Source organism: Dermacentor andersoni, chromosome 4 (genome assembly GCF_023375885.2).
Source record: "Dermacentor andersoni chromosome 4, qqDerAnde1_hic_scaffold, whole genome shotgun sequence".
Taxonomy (NCBI): domain Eukaryota; kingdom Metazoa; phylum Arthropoda; class Arachnida; order Ixodida; family Ixodidae; genus Dermacentor; species Dermacentor andersoni.
This window is the reverse complement of record NC_092817.1, coordinates 121,020,082-121,034,651: the sequence shown is the minus strand read 5'-3', so window position 1 is coordinate 121,034,651 and position 14,570 is coordinate 121,020,082. Positions and strand designations below refer to the sequence as shown.

Genomic DNA, 14,570 nt, shown 5'->3' with positions numbered 1-14,570 from the left:
TGCGCAAAGGAAACACGGAGTTTTCACAAATAATACGAAACTACTATTACTTTTTCTTCTTTTTATTCTTCTTCTTCTTCTCTCTAACTCTCTGCTTATATTTTTTACGGCTGACTTGAAGTCATGAGGGATGCCGCCCTCGGCCGCGACGGCAGCGCCAAGACCAGGTTTTAGCGGCCTTGTTCTCACACACGTCGATATTGAAGGAAAACTACGGGAGAATAAGTATTCAGAAATGAACTTGTAGCCCACGTTTGAATTGGTCAAGATATCACCCGACAAGAACACGTGCATGCAAAGACAAGGAGCTTCTTGGGCCCCTGAATGCCAGGCCTTATCTCGACCAAGTCAAGCGTGGACTTCAAGTTAAGGCGCATTGCTGAATGCGGGGGTAGCTGCACAATTCCACTGCGTCGCACAGTATACGTTGGCCACGCTTCTTAAAGTGGGAGGAGGAGGGGTGGGGAGGAAGCTTCGAAGCAGTGCACGATTTCATACTGAAAATTGCCCGACTGGTTCGCCTTCACAAGCAGCAATGGCGACACCTTCCAAGAACGAAACCTAGAGAAGATACCGCGTGAATGGGCAGTGATTCTATAGAGGCCCAGCCTAAGAAACAAGTGCAATGCTATGCACTTTCTATTCTCTTTTTATGGATGCGTCTGCATTTTCTAACCACACGATGGTTAGAAAGGTGATCAAGGTGATCGAGGTGATCGATCAAGGTGATCGACTTTCACATAGGCTGTCCTATTAACACGGCACCACCTTTGCGACAAAGGGGCAGAGCTTGTAGTCTGTATACGCGCCATGTCTCCGTATATATAGGCTGACATCGCTTATCTCGCTCCATCCGCCACTTGACTTCGGAGTAGCATACCGCAGGCTTGTGACCGAGCAAACCTCTCGAATTCGGCTTCGACTCTCTCTCTCTCTCTCTCTCACTTGGAGTTGCATTCCGACAGGGCAGGAGATACAAATGAACGTCCCACATGCGGCATGCCTATACGTGACTGCCAACGATTCGTACCAAGGACGCGGTAAATCACCACGCTTTAACAGCCGAACGGACGGGGACAGTCCACAAGCGTGTCATGGCAGACATAATAAAGAAAGCAGGAGCGTGGTTAGAACTCCATCTGCGAGCACGAGGGCTACAAGAGGGGGGCTTCAGGTATGCGCGCCGCTCGGAAGGATCGCCACCTGTGCGCGGGCGAGCCCTTTCACTCGGGCCGCGCGGTGGCATTGGTGGCCGTGCTGACCAGCTCGGAACTGATTGCCGATTTGCGTTCTGAGGTTTCCCGCCTGGGCCACTCCTTTACTCGATCGATGCAGTGCGGCAGCACCGGCACTGCTGCTAAGTGATTTTTTTCCGCGGCGCCTGCCTCGCATGCATGCCCTCCCACGAATGGTTTTGGGAGCATTCTGTTCATTAGACCAAGTAGTTCGTTTCCCAGGTAATTAGAACCGTAAGCGGATTACCGCGAGCGCGCATGCTGCCTATCTGCATGCGGGTGCAGCGCTTATCGACTCTATGTACTGTATACGTGCAGCGTCGCTGCCTTCGCTGTGCAAGCCCGGTGAGGAGTGCACGCCCTGTTTTTTATTCTAGCCGCTTTATAGCTCGGAGCGGCCGGGCCACGCCGGCGTTCGGTGGGACCCGCAATCGCTGTTTGATAAATACACGGCGTGGCGAGATATGCGGCTTGGATTTGGGCAACCATTTAGTATCCCCTCGAGAGCGCCGTATGCCTTCTTGCCGACCTCCCATGAAGCCATATAGGCTGCACGGCATTTCGGAAGGGCGTGCACTTACTGTTGCTGCTGCTAGTACTCCCGCGGCCAGCTGCTAGCTGGGCACGATGATGTACGGCTACCCCGCCCGAACGATTTTTATTCTCGCGTTTAGCGCGCGGGCGCGCGCACGCGCGTCGTTACCGATTCGCTCGCGTTCCGTGCCTCGTTGAAACACAGACGTGAAGCGGCAGCTATCGTTGGTATGTTTATCTTTTTTTTCTTTTTTTCCTGCCTGCTGTTTATTTCTATTACGGCCCCCTTCTGAAGCAGCCGCAGTGCTTGTTTCTCCGCCAATGTCAGTTGGGTAGAGAGAGAATGAGTGGCGGTTCTTTGGAGTTACGGCTACACTGCCACGCTCAGGTCGCCTGCTGAGTTGCGCACCCGTGCACGTTTTAGGCGGTCGTCGAGCGAGCTCGGAGACTCGCAAACGCAGGGATGCCTATTTCGCCGCAAGATCATTCTCTAAATGGCCAATGGCCACGAGAGGGCTTGGCCAGACTTTGGTGTATAGACAGAAACAGAATCGTTCGAATGCGAACCTAAATTATTAAAATATATAAGGAACAAAACAACGTAACGTGACTCTGAATCCAAACGGAAAATGCCGCTGCGAAGAGATGAATGTGAACGCAGCACGGAAATAGAACAAGGAACTCGACCGTGGTTATACAGTATATTCGTGTAGGCACAAACACCAGTTGTCCCATTCCGGCGTCCACGTAAGCTGTTTGCGCCGAATAAATGGAGGGAGGGGCTCTTCTTGTTCTGCCGCCATGCGCCAGCGATATGCGGCCGAACTCTGTTCGCTCCTCTGCAGCTACTCTCATGAAAGAGGCTGCTGCGCAGTGAAAAATTAAAACGCGCTCCTAATGATGCATTAGCAGCCCGCGGTGAGGCTGGCGCCGACGGACCCCAGGGGCTCAACAACGCTTCGCGGCAGGCGGCCAGGCCGACCCGGTCAGCTGTTTCCGAAGGCGGTGAACCGCGTCGCTCCCTTCTGCGGCTTTGAGGCGAATGAGAACGGCGGGCGGAGGGAGGGTGGCAGAAACAAGGGCGCGTGTGTTGATAGGCTTCAGTTGTAATTTGGAGGTGTGCATGTCTCGGAGCCGCGTGGGGCAACGCCCCGGCGCAAGCTGCTTCCGAGTGAACCCTTCGGACAACGTAGAGCGCGCACCTGCAAGGTGCACTGCCCTCTGAAACTCCCGACTTTCTCGAATATTTGAACCCATGTTAAAAGTAAGTGGAAGAGAACAGGAGGACAAATATCGTCCCGCCCCTTTTATCTTCTTTCTGAAAAGCCCTGCCAATAATAAAGATATCAAATTATCAACTATAGATAGAGCAATTTCTTGCATTATTCTGAGAATTTATCCACTGCCGCGGTGGCTCAGTTACTATGGCCTTATGCTCACGAGTTGCGACAAGATTTCCAATCGCGCCTCGATTCGCATTTCAGACCCCGGAGTCACCGAGCTAGCCGCCATCGCTCTCGCCTTGCTAGACGGTCGTGAGTCTGAGGTCTATAGCGATTCCAAAACGATCGCCAAGCAAGCTATAGCGATCGCCAAGCAAGCTGCTCGTCTTCTTAGCGGCTCCGAGTGAATATGCTCTCACGCATCATTCAATTCACTGGTTTCCCGCTCACGTAGGGTTGGTCAAGGGTGCTTCCCCGAACCTCAATGAGTCTGCTCGCGAGGCTGCGCTTGACTCCACCGACCGCGCTTCCTCTGTAAGGAGCGCCGACTCCCGACTCCCTACAGCCACAGGGACGCTCCCGCTACTCACAACGAGGTTATTAAATTCTTCTACATGTTAAGAAGGGTCTTTCCACGTACCCGCTCACCCCAAGTTGAATCGGGCTCAAGCTGTTTCGCTTAGACTTCTACAGACCAGCACATATCCGTGTCTGTCCGTTCTCCACGAGGCTTCCCCCGACGTGTATCGCGGCGACGCCTGCCCGTCCTTCGGGCAGAGCTCCACTCTATAGCGCACATGCGCTGGGAGTGTGGGTCGACATACCCCAAGTTCATCAAGGAGGAGTGGGACTCGCTTCTGCGTAGCCCCGCTCTAGAGAAGCAAATCCTGCCCGTGCTGCGTGCCCGTGACCGGGCCGGTGGGCTAGACCTACTGGTCCCGACGTGGGACTAGACGGGTGCGCGACGAGTTCGCGTCTTCGCCGGACCTGCAATACAGTTTCTTCACTCACTCATGAGCCCGAGTTCACCTGGTTCTATAACTGAATGCAGAATCGCTCCTATACCGAGGTTAAGTCGTTGTTATTAGTTCGCAATCCTGCACTATGTGCCGTCTTTTATGGCCCAGGTGTTGCGTTGTGCCGTTATAATCTATCTATCTATCTATCTATCTATCTATCTATCTATCTATCTATCTATCTATCTATCTATCTATCTATCTATCTATCTATCTATCTATCTATCTATCTATCTATCTATCTATCTATCTATCTATTTTTTCACGCCAGCCCAGTGGTCCATGTAGTTTACTCGTTTGGGCCACTAGGTATGTAGCCCTGGTCGTGATGCCGTTGGGGTAATTCCATCGTCGTCATTCCAGCTTGGTGATCTTACTCTCGTCATGCCGTCTTCGTCATGACTTCTACCGCACCCAGTGGCCCAACTTGTCTTACAGATTGGGTCACTATGTATGGGCTCGTGGTCGTGATGCCGTCGTAGTTGTTGTATTGTCGTTATTTAAGCTTTGTCATCTAACTCTCGTCATGCCATCGTCGTCATGCAGTCGTCGTGCATTCTTTGTCACACCACCATCGTGATGCCGTCATGGTCATTCAATCATCGTCACCTCAGCCTCGTGATCTAGCCATGCTGTCATCGCCATTCCTTCTACACCGACCGTCATGCCGTCGTCACTACGCCATCGTCGTCACTCACTCGTCATGCCATCATTGCCACACTGTTGTTTTATCGTTATCTCCACTTCAGTAATGTCATCATGTTGTCGTCATGTCGTCTTTACACCGCCTTCGTCGTGTCATCGTCGTCAATCTTCCGTCGTCATTCTATAGTACTCATACTGTCGCCATTCAATCGGGATTATGCTGCCCTTGCAATGCCGTCATCGTCAGGCAGTCGCTACCATGTATCCGTTGTCATACCGTCGGCGTCATGGAGGTGCCATCGTCGTCACACCAGCTTCGTCATTCGACTCTCATCATGCCGTCGTCATCGTGCCGTCGCCGTCATGCCGTCGTCGTCATGCCAACGTCGTAATACAACTTTCTGATATAGTAATTATTACGCCATTGTCCATCACACACTTGTTATCATCATAGCGTGCTTATGCTGTTGTCACCCCTTCGTCGTCATTGCACCGTCGTCATACAGTCGTCGTCACGCATTCGTCGTCATACCGTCGACGTGATGCCATCGCGGCCATTATTACTTCGTCCTCATTGCAACTTCAGCCGCAGGCTCTCCTAATGCCCTCGTCGTGAGTTACCGTTGTCGCACAGTCATCGTTATACCATTGTATGCCATCGTCGTCACGCTGTCATTTCACCATCGTCATCTCTTCAGTATACCGTCATGCCATTGTCGTTATCCCGTCGTCGTCATACCAGTTTCGTCGATCCGTCGACGTCATTCCTTATTCGTCGTTGTATCGTAATCATGCTGTCGTCATTCAATCGTGATTATGCCACCGTTGTCAGGCCATCGTCATCGTTGCGTCGTTGTCAAAGAGACGCTGTCACGCATTCGTTGTCACAAAGGAGTCGTAGTGCCGCCGTTGTCGCGTCATCGTCGTCATTCCAGTTTTTTCATTCGGTTGTCGTCATACCGTCTTCATTACACCATCGTCGTCATTACATTGCCCTCATGTCGTCGTCACCACGCTGTTGTCGTTACGCCACAGTCATAATTTAGGAATTGACATCTCAGTGTCGTCATCGCCCCGTCATTATACCGCCTTTGTCATCCCATTCATATCATTCCTTCTTCGCCATGGCTTATCTTGGCAAGCGAGTGCCATAGCAAAGTGTGCGATATCGGAGTATGTGGCATATAGCCGAAGCAACAAAAGTATCAGAATTACCACTACGCGTGTTAAAGCAACATGACTTCAGGAATACAGTATGTCACTGCATTGTTCGAATGCTATTCGCATTGTCGCCGAAAGTCATTGTGAGATTAGTTCTGCCGTAATTTTTTTATTATATAAACAAGGATAATGGGAATTGTCTTGATGCGAGTGCTTGGTCTCTCTGCTTGGTCTCTATATATAGCCGCTGAGATACTCAACGCCAGTCTTCAAAAAAGCCTGGTTCAGAAGAAACAAACTACAAGGACAAGAAAATTGCAAAGAAAATGTTCCCTGCTCTTGCTATATGTATATATATATATATATATATATATATATATATATATATATATATATATATATATATATATATATATATATATATATATATATATAACGAAGAATGCACATGCAGAAACAGGGAAAGTGAGTGAGTGAGTGAAGAAACTTTACTGCATGTCCGGCAAGGACGCAAACTCGTCGCGCACCCGGACAGTCCCACGTCGGAACCGGCAGGTCTAGCCCACTGGCCCGGATTTGCTTGTCTAGAGCGGGGCTACGCAGAAGCGAGTCCCACTCCTCCTTGCTGAACTTAGAGTATGTAGACACGCACTCCCAGAGCATGTGTGCTAGAGTGGAGGTCTGCCCGCAGGACGCGCAGGCGTCGTCGCGATATACGTCGGGGTAAATTTCGTGTAGAACGGACAGACACGGATATGTGCCGGTCTGTAATAGTCTATAAGCGAAACGGCTTGCGCCATATACAACCTCTGGCGAGGGTGTCGTAAGACCCTTCTAGACATGTAGAAGAATTTTATAGCCTCGTTGTGAGTAGTGGAAACGTCCCTGTGGGCGTAGGGGGCAGGGGAGTCGGCGCTCTTTACAGAGGAGGCGCGGTCGGATAGCTCGCGGGCAGCCTCGTGAGGAAAGTAATACACCGAAAATGCCGGTACAAAGCTACCTTGTGAACGTTTATAGAGGCTGATAGGTGCAACATTTGTGGAACTAATGTCCTCACTAAAGAAATTCTTCAGTCATAGACTACGGACCGGAAGTTTTTTTCGTACTGCTGACCACTGCGCTGAGCTTAAAGAATCGTCTATAGACTGTTCTTTCGGCCACTTGTGGGCAGTAAACCACCTCTTTGGCCCACCTACAATATTGCGTCATGCGCACTGGGTCGCAGGTAGAGCGACGCCGAAAGTTGAAGGTGCCGTATTATACGGTAGTATAGTACAGCACTCTAATATATGTCACTGCATATACGCCGTCGGTGTTCCGAGGGCGTATATATATATATATATATATATATATATATATATATATATATATATATATATATATATATATATATATATATATAGATAGATAGATATATATATATATATATATATATATATATATGCCGCCTCATCAGCCAGTAGGCAGCGCGTTGCGGTCACCACTGGCATTATTGCTTTGTCCGATGCCATCCACTTCGGGCGCACGGGTTGGACGACGCGTCTTATGCCGCAGAAACGGCTGGGAACGGGCCACCATATGCACGCCTTTTCCACACACATTCTTTTAGGGGTGTGCAGATATTCGAAGCTATTGAATAATGAATCGAATAGTCTCCTATTCGATTCGGTCTTCGCATAGAATAGTCACCATAAGTAAATGCAAGTATTTTTCGAATACTTTTCGATTGTTACAACACGTCAGCTACGCCCTAATAAGCATAAAATTGGAGCCAATATTATGTTTATGGTAAATTTTTAACCCTGCTGACATATAGTACAGACATAAAACATGAGAACTTGCGCATTGAAACAGGCTATGCTGCTCGAGTAGCCATACTTTACAGGCTGTATTGCGATCATTAGCACTCTCTGAAGAGCTCTGTGCATCCTAAGAAACTACTTGTTTGCTACTAATGCTCCATTTGTGCTTTTAATAAACAACGCTTCATAACGTAGTATGTAATGACAGAAACTTGCTAAGTTTAAAAATACTGGGAGTGAAGTCGTTTTATATTAATTTTAATAATGGCTGTTCATTATTCGATATTCAATTCGATTTGATTCGCTTCTGGCACTGTCCGATTCGTATTCGATTCGCTCTCAAAAAATCACTTTTCGCACACCCTATAATTGTTTTCGTTTCTAATGTATTGGAATCTAGTAGCCTTGCATCATAGGCGATACGTTAACGTGATAGTTTAAGCCACCTGTGCATGCGCCGCTTATCCGAGATACCGCGATAGACATGTGAAGAGACTGATAGATTGTTTGAAGGCGTCCAGTATGCATGCAAACGCAGGCGGTTTAGGCGGATTGCCTGGTGAGCGGAGGAATAAGTGTGAGTGGCCGGAGTGCGTAAGGACAGTTGTCGCGAACACAATTAATTATGTCGCAACCAAAAATTTACACCAGAAGCGAAGTAGCTGCAGAATATACTTGGTTACTGCGATGTTAGCTTTGTGTTTGTCTGGTTGAGCTCTGCGACTATACTCTCGCCACTTTAACCCGTTCTAAGGCGGCTCACGTTTGCGCCTCCGCTCGCCCGGCAATCCGCACAAACAGCTTGCGTTTGCCGGAATACCGGACACGCAACACTCGATGGCTTTAGGATACCGCCCGATAGCGTAAGGTGCTAGAGCGTAGAACTTAATTTATGATGCAGTGAAAATTTAGGCATTTAGAGCGTTCCGCATCACAAATGCATCACCTACGATAATGCTCCGAGGGCATGTTCTGGGTTAGAATCAAAACACTTTCCTGGCTCAGTGATGTCACTTTATGTCTCTAGCACCACTAAATCAAATAGCTGGTCTGAATAGTAGCGCAACAACATTCCTAATACTTTCTTCATAGCGGGAGACTAGGCTAAACGAAGGCTGTTTTAACCGGTTATTTATTGTTGTCAGGGCGGAGATCAAGCAGCAAGAACCAATACGGATCGAAACGGGCTGTCTGGGCCCTGCCACGTTATTACGCAATCGCGGTAACTGGTGGCATCCGCCGCTACCGGCAGGGCATTCCCCGCTATAAGACATTCGGGCGCACAGAGCGTATCGCCGGTAACGTGTCATCAATGCGGTAACGTACCACAAAAAGCTGACATCTTCTATAACCCTTAGGCATTATTTAGGTGAGGTCCGCAGTATACAGATGAACTGATGGTACTTTAAGAATGTCAGCTCCTGCAAGGTGTGAATATATGTGCCTAAAATAAGGGTTCAAGTTAGTCACAAGTTCCTTATCCTTTTGTTCATCGAAACGCCGTAACACATTCCTAAATTGGCAAGCTATAGTTGATGATCGGAGCGTGCTTATAGAGCACTGACATGTGCGAACGGACGAACTCTGTACCATGCCGCCGGAGCTTTCAAAGACCTCGAGAGAAGATGGAATGGTCACTGCGATGACACAATACAGCCATGACCACGAGCCTAACGCGAATTCGAACGCCGGGCCACGACGAATGTCCTCTCGGTCCACGCACTGCTGCCTGGAAGCTCGCGATTCGAAGGTCGCGCAGAAACGCACCACGCACGTGCCCGCCGCTCACCCGCAACATCATCAGCACGCTCCCCAAACACGCAGGCACGTTTGCCCGCCGCATACGTGCTCCGAAGTCCCTTCCCGCGCCCGGCGCCGCCAGCGAGTCCTGCATGCGCACGAAGTACCACAAATTCAGCGCGGACAACACGCCACACCCACATTTGGGGCGGTGGCCGAGGTTGCGGCTGCGCGGACAGCTAAGCATGCCGCTGCTCTTGGCGGCGGCCATCGCGTCGGGTCGTACACGCCCAGCGCGGTGGCTCTCTCGAAACGCTCGGCTGTTGCGGCGCGGTTGTCGCAAGCGCATAGAGGCTCGTTTCATTGCGGGCCGGCCAAACCGAATTTCGCCCGATGACGAGGTTAAGCCACAATTAAGTGCGAGCGCACGCATCGGGGGGCTTTGTCCGGCGCGCGTTACACGTCTGTATGTATGTATACATACGCATGCAAGCCGCGTGCTCTACCGGACGAGAAGCCGCGCGTAGCCGCTTGTCGGTCCGAAACGATCCATTAGCTCGCCTGCGCTGCACCGGCCGCAGCGTACACCGTATAGACGCTGCCACAAGCTTTCCCGTAGTCTTGGCGCCGCCGCCGCGGCAGCCGTCAGTCGCGGCGAGCAGCCCGTATACGTGCGGGCCCCGCAGCGGCATCCGCTGCCGGCTTTGGGCGTTCCGGCGGCGCCGATACGTGCAGCGCATGGGAAACTATGCACTCGCGGGAGCGGACGTCTGGGCGTCCCGAACTTGGCCGCTCCGTCTCTCGTGCCGCCGGCGCGCCGGTCGACGGCCCGAAGAGCGTTTGGCTGCCCTGGGAAAATGCGGACCGATTGTTGTGCGGTTGAGGCGACGGCCGCTAACATAGCCTCGTGTTCGCCCTGTGTGCTCAGTGTGTACGCGCGCAGGAAGCCTGCGGTTAATGGAGGCGAGCTTATCAAATCGCGACGGCGCTATATATAAAGGGCGGCGCCTGGGAACGGCGTCTCGACTCTTCCGCGGTGTGCGTTTGCTGGGCTGCGTTGTACCGTCTAACACCGGTCACCGCGTAACAGCGGTCAAGGTACAACGAGTGCGCCTTCAGAGTAGGTCACTCACTATTCTTTCCTTCTTTAATGTGTTACCATTAGGAGCGTCAAAGCGGAAAAAATTTTGTGTGTGAAGTGTGCGAAACCGGTCACTAGATCTGTCAGTCCCGTCGTGGGATTAGCCGGAAGCGCGTTTTATCGCGTTTTGCTGAACCCAATAAATGTTTATTCACTCACCCACTCACTCACTGGTCACGTGGTATACACAGAGGTAGAGAGGGTTGGGAGAGTTTAGAAGAGCGTATGTATGTATGTATGTATGTATGTATGTATGTATGTATGTATGTATGTATGTATGTATGTATGTATGTATGTATGTATGTATGTATGTACGGTGCAAATGACGATGGTCTGCTCCAGACCACCGTCAGTTGCACTGCGGTCCTCGAAGAGGCAGGACGTGTATCAAGTGAGCTCATGAACAACATTTAGCAATGTGGTGAACGCGGTTTAAATCACTGATCCGGAACCTCAAAAGAGGTCCGACGTAACGCTAACGCGTTTCTCTCGCATTTGCCGCTGAACCGCCACTGAATTTTTTCTTCTGGCCGCTATTCTCCACTACAGGACACAAGGAAAAGAAATAACCCTGCCATTATGATACGGTATATTAAACTGATCGAGCCCAATAATTATCTTTTCTTCTTTGTTAAACGACCATCGGAATCAAGCGTGAACAGCAGTACGTCAGCGACAATTTCTCTCATTTTATCGCCCCTGTGGGCACTTAGCCTCTCGACACCTCGTCATCGTCTCTGTTTCGTCTAGATGCAATATACACAATATACACAAACATACTTCCCTCTCAACCCCCCCCCCCCCCCCCGTCTCACTTCTTGCAGTCTCTCCTTCTATCTGTTCTTTTCTTCTTTTATTGTTTCAACACAGGTGTGCCATGAACAGTGGGACTTGCGGTCAGGGAACCACTCGTGTAAGGATTCTTGCTACCATTCTCAACGTTAATATAAAGCCCCGGTGACGCCAAGCCGCCAAGCGACAAGAGTTGGTGCACTCCTGCTGGCAAGTCAACGGAGACGCGCGCTCGAAGCAACTGGTGGAATGCGTGGTACGCATACAAAGTGCTGCTCACGTTACAGCCGCCTCCCCTTCCTTCCCCTCCTTCCTTCCCATCTGTCTTTTTTTTTCTTCACGCAATCAATCTTTCTCTTCGAAAGCTAACACCCAGTTCTCTCGATGTACGATAATAAACATACCAAAAACAAAAGAAGGTAAAGGCAGTAGTCCACAAAATTTGAACAGTACACTGCTTCTTTATCTCTCTTTCGGCGATGCTTCTTGCTCGATGTTGCGCTGGAAAACAAACAAGCTATTCTTTCACTTTCGCGTCACCACAAAGAAACGGCACTCGAGCTACTAAGACAGTATATCTTACCCACCGCGCTGGCTTAGCGACTATGGTGTTGCACTGCTAAGCTCGAGGTCGCGGGATCGAATCTCGGCCGCAATGGCCGCATTTCGATGGGGGCGAAATGCAAGAACACCCGTGTCCCGCGCACTGGGGGCACGTTAAACATCCCCTGGTTGTCAAAATCAATTCGTAGTCCCCACACTACGCCGGGCGTGGCTCACAATCAAATCGTGGTTTTGGCACTCCAATCCCCAGAATCCAATTCAACGCAATTCAGAGCATATCTTCAAGCAGGGCTGTACAAGACCAAGGACTTCCCAACGCTGTGGCGAGCGTCAAGAATCTGCGCCTCGTCGTTTCCTACGTAGTACGACGGCGTACCCTATAAGTGACGCAGCTCACGTCTCAGCACCCCATTTACCATCTTTCCCCTGCAGCGGGGAAATATATATTCAAATTAGGGCCCCGCCGATCTCGGCTGCTCACTACAGTGTCTCCCGTGTCCCGGTAAACACTCTTGTTCCCGGCGCACATGCAGGCGCTAAGAGCGACGACGAGCCCGGCAGCCCTCTCTCCGAAAGTGCGCGTTTGGACATCGCCGTCGCTCGACGCTGCGATCGCTCAAGTCGCGATAAGGAATGACATCTCCGGGAACGAAAGAGACCGCGTCAAGCCCACGCACCGCGCCTGTAGTATAGTTTCGGACGCTACGTACAGCAGGAAGCAGCAATTAGGCCCGGGAGAGCGGAGACGGAAAGCAGTAACATAGAAGTGCGCGAAAAGAGTGCATGGGGTAATGGAGCGTGAGCTTCAGGCTTGGCCGAAGGCGCGTGGGATGCATGCCTCTGTGAGTCCGAGCGCCCTTCGCTCCTATATATGCAGCCGCATTTCGTGGCCGTCTTGAGTGTGACCGGGCTGGGAAGTGCCTCAAAAGCAGCACCGTCTCCTCTCTGGATGAACACGTGCAAAATAACAATAACGGTTATAAAAACGTGACAGCTAGAGATTCACAGTGAGGTGTGGACTAGAAGCGATTGGCAGCGTTCGGGTAGCCACGGGCTGCAGCTGAACCCAACGTTTCAGCAACGAAGCGTGACTTCGTCAGGTCAACAACTGTTGCCCTCGTTCGACCGCTATTAATCAAGTACGAGAAAAGTACCACGCCATGAAAGTGACGGTGCTTTAATTACACTCCAGACTTCTTCATTCACCGTATGCAAAGTAATGACATCACTTGCTCCACGAGTTTATACATCCCGGAATATGTCCTGTAACCCTGCATGCGTGGAGCTGCTTGTTATAGTTATCAGATACGTTCGTTAGCAACCACTTGGGTTCGTTCGTTAAAGAGAACCCCCCCGCGCCTCCGATTTCATTGTCTCCAGGCATGTGTGGGTACCTTTCGAGTATAAATTATGTCTCGATCGGAAAATGTCAAACATCGAAATGCGACATTTTCGGTGCATGCATTCGACATGCAACTGTCATTCGTTTTCCCATATTTCCCGTGGTTGCACGTCATAGTTGTAATCAAATGCACAAATAGGTGACGTCGTATCAGGCACAGTCTGCGGTCTTGGTGTTCAGGTGTTCTGTACAGAAACTTCTCGTCCAGGTAGAACCTGTTGACCATAACGCATTATGTGTGTGCGCATGCAGGCTGTAGCGGCGTTGTTGTAACAACAACAACAAATACCTGGCACAATATATGATCATGAGACCTACGGTGTTAGGTCATCGGTACTCTTCCACCATCACAATAATTTCTCTATTTTAATTGTATGGCTAACTCGACAATAATTAAACGACTTTTCACTTTTTGAATTAGGTGCGCGACTTCCGACCGGAACGCTGTCCGTTGAAAATATCCAATTCAGTCGTTTTCAGCCACGCTTTTCTCCGTAATTACTTTTTTTCCACGCTTTACTCCTGGCGCGCAAAATACGAGAAGTGCCGCGTCATCACGCGCCCGCGCTCCTCGACCTTCGCGGTTCTAAAGGGGATTTGAAGGAACTAACTCAGCCGATTGCACATAGAGAAAGAAATGGATTGCATTACCCGGCAACCACCCGGAAGTTGGTCTATCACTCGCCTGCTCCTCCGGTCGAACCCACTGGTCCCTCCCGGCCGGGCTGCTCTGATGCTGGTAGGACGACCCTCTACCTTTCTCCCTCCTACTTCCTCCCTCCTACTCCCTACCTTTCTCCCTCCTCCTAAAGAAACGATAAATTCATGGAAATGAAAGTGGATGAAAAATACAACTTGCCGCAGGTGGAGAACGATCCCACAACCTTCGCATTTCGCGTGCAATGCTCTACCAATTGAGCTACCGCAGCGCCGTTTCCCCATCCGCTTTCTTGGGTATTTATGTTTCCGTGCACGCGAAATGTGAAGGTTGTGGGAACGTTCCCCACCTGCGGCAAGTTGTTTTTTCATCCACTTTCATTTCCATTAATTTATCGTTTCTTTATATCATTATATCATTTATTGAGCACAAGTAATTTCCCCTATGATATCCTTGGTGTCAGTGTTTGTTGGCTTCTTATGATATGACTAATAAAAATCGGGCCCCTCGGTTAACCCCCTTTCTTCTCGTTTATTACATAACGAGCGTCTCGAATCCGGCAACATTGATGCCTTCAGGTAGCATGTGTGGGTTTATTGACCGGTTGCTTTCACCCAAAAAGATCACATTCTCGTGACACCTGCAGCAGAAAGAATG

At 50.1% G+C, this 14,570-nt stretch overlaps 1 protein-coding gene across 1 annotated transcript in view; it reads left to right on the top strand.

The window, feature by feature from the left end:
* Positions 1–14,570, top strand: part of Tsp74F (Tetraspanin 74F) — a 420,355-nt gene that overhangs the window by 50,602 nt on the left and 355,183 nt on the right. The gene's annotated exons all lie outside the window — the stretch shown is intronic.